This window comes from Euprymna scolopes, chromosome 2, assembly GCF_053919585.1.
Source record: "Euprymna scolopes isolate OS-2025 chromosome 2, ASM5391958v1, whole genome shotgun sequence".
Lineage (NCBI taxonomy): Eukaryota > Metazoa > Mollusca > Cephalopoda > Sepiida > Sepiolidae > Euprymna > Euprymna scolopes.
In genome coordinates, this window is record NC_136483.1 from 153,412,912 (window position 1) to 153,420,285 (window position 7,374).

The 7,374-nt window shown below is 34.6% G+C and overlaps 1 pseudogene; it reads right to left on the minus strand.

The window, feature by feature from the left end:
- Positions 1–3,888: 3,888 nt before the first annotated feature.
- Positions 3,889–4,006, minus strand: LOC145242172 (5S ribosomal RNA; annotated as a pseudogene).
- Between the last annotated feature and the right edge of the window lie 3,368 nt (positions 4,007–7,374).

Consider the following 7,374-nt stretch of genomic DNA (forward strand, 5'->3'; position numbering starts at 1 on the left):
TATAGCTGTGATACAAGTAATGTCAATGTTAATGGTAATAGCGATGAAAATGAAGATAATGGTAACGCTTATGGCAGCAATGACGGGGATAATAACGGGGATAATTACGGGGATAATAACGGGGATAATAATAACAGCAATTATAATGATGAAATATAATAATAATAATAATAATAATAATAATAATAAAAATAATAGCGGTAAAACAAAACAATAATGATAATAATAATAATAATAATAATAATAATAATAATAATGATAACAATACTACTACCACTACCTCTACCTACACCACTTCTCCTCCTCCTCCTCCTCCTCCTCCTCCTCCTACTACTACTACTACTACTACTACTACTACTAATAATAATAATGTTAAAAATAATTACTTGGGGATACGAAAAGGTATGGGATACAGACAAATTGGGGGTCAGAATAACAGGGAATAAGAGTGAGGAGTGAGGGGTGAGTGGTCCCCTGAAAAAATAAAATTACGGATGAGATTACTTCGAAGGTAACTAGAGTTTGATGCATTTGGTCTCAATATAAGTGCATATACGAAGAAAGTCTGGGAAGTTACTGAACGCACCTCGTAGATAAAATTAAAAATAAATTCTAAAATATCGCAGGATTAAAAAAATCCCGTCCTGTTTTTATATTTCCCGTTCATTTGGAGCTTTTATTGATTATTAACGCACTTTGAACTTTTCAGCAACTCAAATCTCATTGTAATCTTACACATCGATAAGATCAATTAATAATGTTCAAAGATTAATTATTACATGCAAATATGAGGAGTAAATTACTTCCATTTTGTTCCGATATTTTTTACTTCAACATTTTATTAAACTCAATTCAATTATGTTTCTAGAATATTCCAGATCAGGATTAATGATTTGAATTGTCTGCATTATTCGAACTACCATTGCACAACGGATGTAACTTTTCGACCTTTTTGAATGTATCTGATCGAACTCAAGAATCTATCTGTCGAACTCCGCAATCTGCACTCAACTTCTAACGGAACCCTTTATTTAATTCACAGGAGTATCATGATCTCGTTCACTCAGCCATGACCGAGTAGAAAGCTCAAGTAATTCGCAATTCTATTCTTGCACTGAGGATTGAACACTCAAGCTCCAGAAGATTATCAGGTGGAACCGAATTTTACTTAGCACCTTATCCGTTACGCCACAGATCATTGTGGAATTCATGAAGATTGTTGAATTCGGCAAAATATTCCAGAGTTCGATAAGGTGCACTTGAAAAAAGTTGGGTGTTACCTCGGCTGAAACGTTCTGAGAATAACACTGAAGATGCGAGAATTAGTCGAAATAATAAAGATAATACAAATTGCTAATTTTGAGATTAAAAAGAATCAAGTTAAGGAAAGATGGGTCTATTTCACAATAAGAAACACATTTAGTATAACAGTTAATCTTTCTTAAGCTGCAATAATATGAGATTATACAATGGTCTGTAGCATCTAATTCATAAAACTCATGATGTCTGCATGTTCTTACTTTTTCAAAGTGCAAGTTCGCAGAGCGGCATGTGGAGGGTAAAATAGTTGCATTTTCCTTACGTGGTCCGTTCTTTTCAACCGATAAGAAAATATTAGCTAAGGGGTCAAAATTGAAAGAAGATGAGAATTTCGTAGACGTAGGTGGCTAAAAGCCCTCTTCTACGCATGCACAAATATACGTTTATACGTTAAAGTTGGTTTATTTTTTACTATTTCCTACCCGTTTGACGATACCCTAAAGAAATATTATGGTTTTCATTCGAGCCAATGACACCCAAGTCATATAATTTTACTTTTGCAATTACTACTGGGTTATAGTATAAATAAATATATAATATATACAGTATAAGTGAATATATAATAAAAGTAATTGAAATTACTAGTGGGTACAATATAATAATTAACGGAGAATTGGCTCAATAATAAATACTTAATCTGCATAAATTAATATATATATATATATGTATATATATATATGTTATTTTCTTCTGTCACTAAAAGAATAACTTTTCTATCCAATTTCTATTATATCTTGATATGGTACACACACGCGATATCGTCGTCCAAAATGCCCCTATCCATGTCATAACACAAACCTGTTTTATTTTAATTTGCATATGCCTAGTTTAAAAGAAAACAATTAAAAATATTAGACTTGAAAAGGAAACTGAGTGAATGCGATGGAAAGGAGAAGACTTGTTGGACCAAAATTAGAAAAGGCAGCAATTTTTTTTTGTATACAAAAGTTGCTGAAAATAAAAAAAAACAAAAAAAAAGGTTAAAAAGAAAAAAAAAAGGATGCATGGGCATGCATAAACTAAACGGAAAAAGATGTAATACGACACTGACGTTTTAGTTTTTTTTTTCTCTTTGGCATTTCGAAGTTCCTGCAAATTCTTATTTTGGCGACGGTTCAAAACATGGCGCCCTGTAAATCTTCGATTACTATTTTAGTCGGACCATAAAGAAGTAATATAAGACCGCCAGTTGCAGCAGTGGTTAACGGGCGGCGGGAATGAGGTAAGAACAAAAACGAGGTAAAAACAAAAACAATATTTATTTTTAACTTACCCTCTACTTCATGACCCCATCACTCTTAGCGGTTTCATCTTAACACCCATTGCTGCTGGAAACCTGTATGCTGCAGAACCTTTCTTCCAGATCAATATTTAAAGATAGATGTACATATTACAGCTATGTTTTGTTTCGGACCTAGCTATCCGTACAATATCTAACACCTAGAATGGATCGGAATAAATAAAGACTGTACCAGAATAGATTCAGGAAAATCACACTTTTACAGTTACGGATGTCTAAAATGAAATTCTTTTTTCTCTCTACTTTTCCTAAAAAGTTTTTTTTTAATTAATAATACATCTGCAACGATTTATTAAAGAATATCAGTATTTTGTTTTGTTGTTTCTGCAATTTTTCCTTTTGTTCTCGCATTTTCTAAGTGAAAAAATGGGGAATAAGTTTTGTTTTCTGCGTCGAAATCTATTCATCCAACACTTATCATTTGCTAGTTATGAACCTTAAAGTGTATTTTCTCTACTCCCTTATACCAAGTGGCTTCGTGCCTTGTCCGGAGCAATTTCTAGAAAATGTAAAAAGAAACTGTAGTTTTTATTTTATGGCGTCCTTTCTGCCTTGAAAGACAATGAATACCTCCTGTTAGGGTTGCTGCACGTGTAATTACGAAAGAAGTGCTGCGCAATTGTCAACCACACAACTCTTTAGTCTATACTGCGTAATTTCAACGGTGAAAAGTTCAGGAAAAATGTAAACGTTGAGGTGTTTTTTAACCTTATTTTTAGTGGAAGGTTTCACCTTTGTATAGTTTTTCATATCCACATGAAATATTTACACACATTTTTTAGTCATGATTTATTTTCTGTACGGGGCTTGACTCAGTTCATGCCATCTGTATACCGAAAACCAACTTTCAGTACTTAAACGTAAACTTCCACTATCCATATGATGTAAAGAAAGAAATCGTCTGTTGACTACAATAAAAGAGTACAAGCACTACGTAGTAACAACAATGCGTATCAAGAGGAGATGGAGAATTTAAGAGAAACCCTTTATCGAAAACAACTATCCAGAGAGCATGATATGAGCCCCAGAAAGTCTGAGCCAGATAACAAAAGACACTACCCGAAAACTCACTTGAGATTGTATACCATATCGAGGTCTCCGTTCAGTCTCAAAAGACAAAGGATACCCATGTAGGGATAGCTGCGCGTGTAATTGTGAGGCAAGGGTTGCCCAATCCCAACCACACCTCTCTTGAATCGGCACTGCTTTAGTCCATTGGCAAGAAGAAGTCCAGGACGACTGGAAACAATGCCGAGGTAAGCGGAGAGCACATACAGCACCTGGAAGTCCCAAATGGTCACCCACTTAGTACTGGCCAGACTCATCGCTGCTTAACTTCGGTGATCTGACGGGAACCGGTATGTCAAACGTGATTATGCCGTATATGAAGGGATTGTCGGAAAATCTTCAAATAATATGCAATCCATATGACATCGTGACAGTATTCGGGAACGATTCGGGTCTCCGGAAACAGATTGCGCCTGTCAAGAACACACAGAAAAAAATTCTAACAAATATGTGTATGTATATATGGAAAACTGTGCAAAGGTAAGATATGTTGTCAAGTAAAAACAAGGCTAGATGAACATCGAAAAGCCGTAATACGTAGCAATGTTGAAAAATCGAGTATGTCTGACTATATCTGGACGGAAAAGAGAAACCATCTACCTTTATGAGACAAATTAAAATGTATTACAAAGAATAATAATGAAAACTAAGACGACTAAAAGCAGCAGCATATATGATGGATTATGTTCAATTACGAAGTAGACCTAGTATAGAATTTAGCATGGCATGAGAACTGGTAATTCTAAATAAGAGAGAATATATGCAATAATAAGTAAAGTAAAAGAAAAGTCCTGTCAAACCGTGGACTTTGCTGTCCCAGCTGACCACAGGGTGAATATCAAAGAAAAGCAGAAACTGAGCAAATACACAGAGCGAGCCAGAGAGCTGAAAGGAATATGAATGATGAAGGAAATAAAGATAATATCTATGATAGTAGGAGCACTAGGAATAATCCCGAAGAAAATTGAAAAAAAAAAGAATGAGAAAAATTGGAATCAGAGGAATGACTGGAAATATACAGCGAATAACAATAATAAAAACAGCTGAAATATAAAGGAAAAGCCTTGAATGCAGAGACTAATACACATCCGCTGCAGAGGCAAAAGATGCAGGATTACATGAAAACCAGGACATTGAAGTTGCATATCTAAATATCTACTATCCCACCCCAATTGCCTCATCATCGACCCCCAAAAGAGTGATGCCAAATAGTCAAGAAGGGTCAACGAGGATGAAAAGACGAAGGAAAGAGCACTGACTCGACCTCTGCTGAACAAGTGCGAAAAGACTTGGGAACTTGGCGAGACTTATTGTCACTCAAATACCAGTGCAGACCAATGGCCGCTGCCAACAAGAAATCAATGGAAAGGTGCTGTTGCGATAATGCAAATTTATGTGCAAATTTTATCGAAAAAGGTGGAGTGTACTAGAAATATGAGGAGAATTATTGTCACTCACTTCCAGGGAACGCTACAGGTTGGTTTCAAGGAGAGATCTTTGATAACTTGTGTGACAGTTCCTTATGAGCCGCCAATAATAATAATAATAATAATAATAATAATAATAATAATAATAATAATAACAATAATAATAATAATAATAATAATAATAACAACAACAACAACAACAACAACAACAATAATAATAATAATAATAATAATAATAATAATGCATATATATTTATATATATATATATTTAAAAGAGTGTAGCCATCAACAATTGTGTTTTTTTAAAGATTTTCATGATGAAAACCTTTAAAAAACCCACAATTGTTGATGGCTACACTCTTTTAAATATACATTTTTTCTCTCGTTGGAACTACACAACCAACTTTAAATATATATATATATATATATATATATATATATATATATATATATATATATATATATACACCCCGTGCCAGAATTCTATGCAAATCAATATTTTTGTTCTAACTCTGATAGTTTTCAATGAAAATCTGTGAAACTTCGCACGTTATACGGCAACACTAACGCATGCGGTGATATAAAATTTTAAGCTGATCTGTGAATTAGCGAGCAAACGGCAGCCATTTTGGTGACTTGCAGTTTTTTTCAGCATGCCAACTTTATATGCAAGATGAAACGTAAAGGTGCTTTAAGTCAAGCTGAGAAGTCTAAAATTGTTCAAAGGCTCCATAATAAGATTTCCACCTTAGAAATTGCCAAAGAATTACACTGTGATCATCGTACAATAAAAAAAATAATGTACTTATCCTCAACTTTGCAACGGACATTCTGACAAAGGGAAAATTCGTAAGAAATCATATCTGTTACGTCGAACAATTAGCAAGATCAAGAGAGAATGTCGCCGTACCCCACTTGAAACTAGCAAACAAGTTTTTGAAAAAGCTGACGTTCCTGATGTGCCCAAATCAACTCGTTTCCGTAGCCTGAGGACGATTGCATAATTTGGAAAGCCAGAGGTCCGCCATCAATTGAACGATATCCACAAGAAAAAGAGGATGGAGTGGGCAAGAGATCGCATGAAGGTGAATTTTCAAACTGTTTTGTTCACCGATGAGTGTCGAGCGACCCTTGATCGACCCGATGGATGGAGGGGAGGATGGTATCATAATGAGGGTCTACGTTCCCAAAGAATCAGGTGTAAACAAGGAGCTGGTGGTGTGATCTTCTGGGCTGCAATCATTAGCAACGAGCTGGTAGGACCATTCAGATTCGCAGATGGAGTGAAAATTACCATCAAACTCTACATTGACTTCATTAAGGAACACTTGGGACCCTGGCATAAGAGGAAGAATTTGGCATCCCGGAAAAGGATGGTATTCATGCATGATAATGCACCGTCTCATTATGCAAGGATAGCCACTGAATATTTGGAGAGAGTTTTTGCCAGACATGGGAAAATAATACGATGGCCAGCCTGTTCTCCAGATTTAAATCCTATCGAAAATCTGTGGAGCATCTTGAAACAAAATATTTACTCCGGCGGAAGGCAGTACAACTCCAAGGATGACCTCTGGAATGCTATTCTGACTGCTACCAAAGACATTTCATCAGATGAAATCGAAAGTTTGACATCTTCAATGGACCAAAGGCATTTTGCTCTTGTCAATAAAAATGGCAATTACATAAGATACTGATTGTACTATGAAACCATATTGAAGTTGTTTGTTCTTTATTATTGTTGTTCTCAATTTACAAATTCCTAGAATAATCAATGTTTTGATGATCTTTTAGCACTTCATATTTTAGCATTGGTTTGCATATAACGTTGGCACACTGAAAAAAATAGCTGGCAATTTTTTATTACTGTACAGATTAGCTGAACATTTTAGATCTGCGCCTGTGTTAGTGTTGCCATATAATGTGCTAAATTTCACAAATTTTCATTGAAAACTATCAGAGTTAGAACAAAAATATCGAGTTGCATCTAATTCTGGCACGGGGCATATATATATATATATATATATATATATATATATATATATATATATATATATATATATATATATATACTTAATTTACTCACATAAAATTAATATACGAAAGTATAGATTTATGCGTAAACTTTAAGTATTTACTTCAAAAGTGCTCAATACGTAGGTAGAGCTAGTTAGTAAGTTATAAAATGTATATGGCGATTAAGCTACACTGAATATTCCGCGTTTCATCCACTCTAGGATTCTTCATGCTTATGCCTG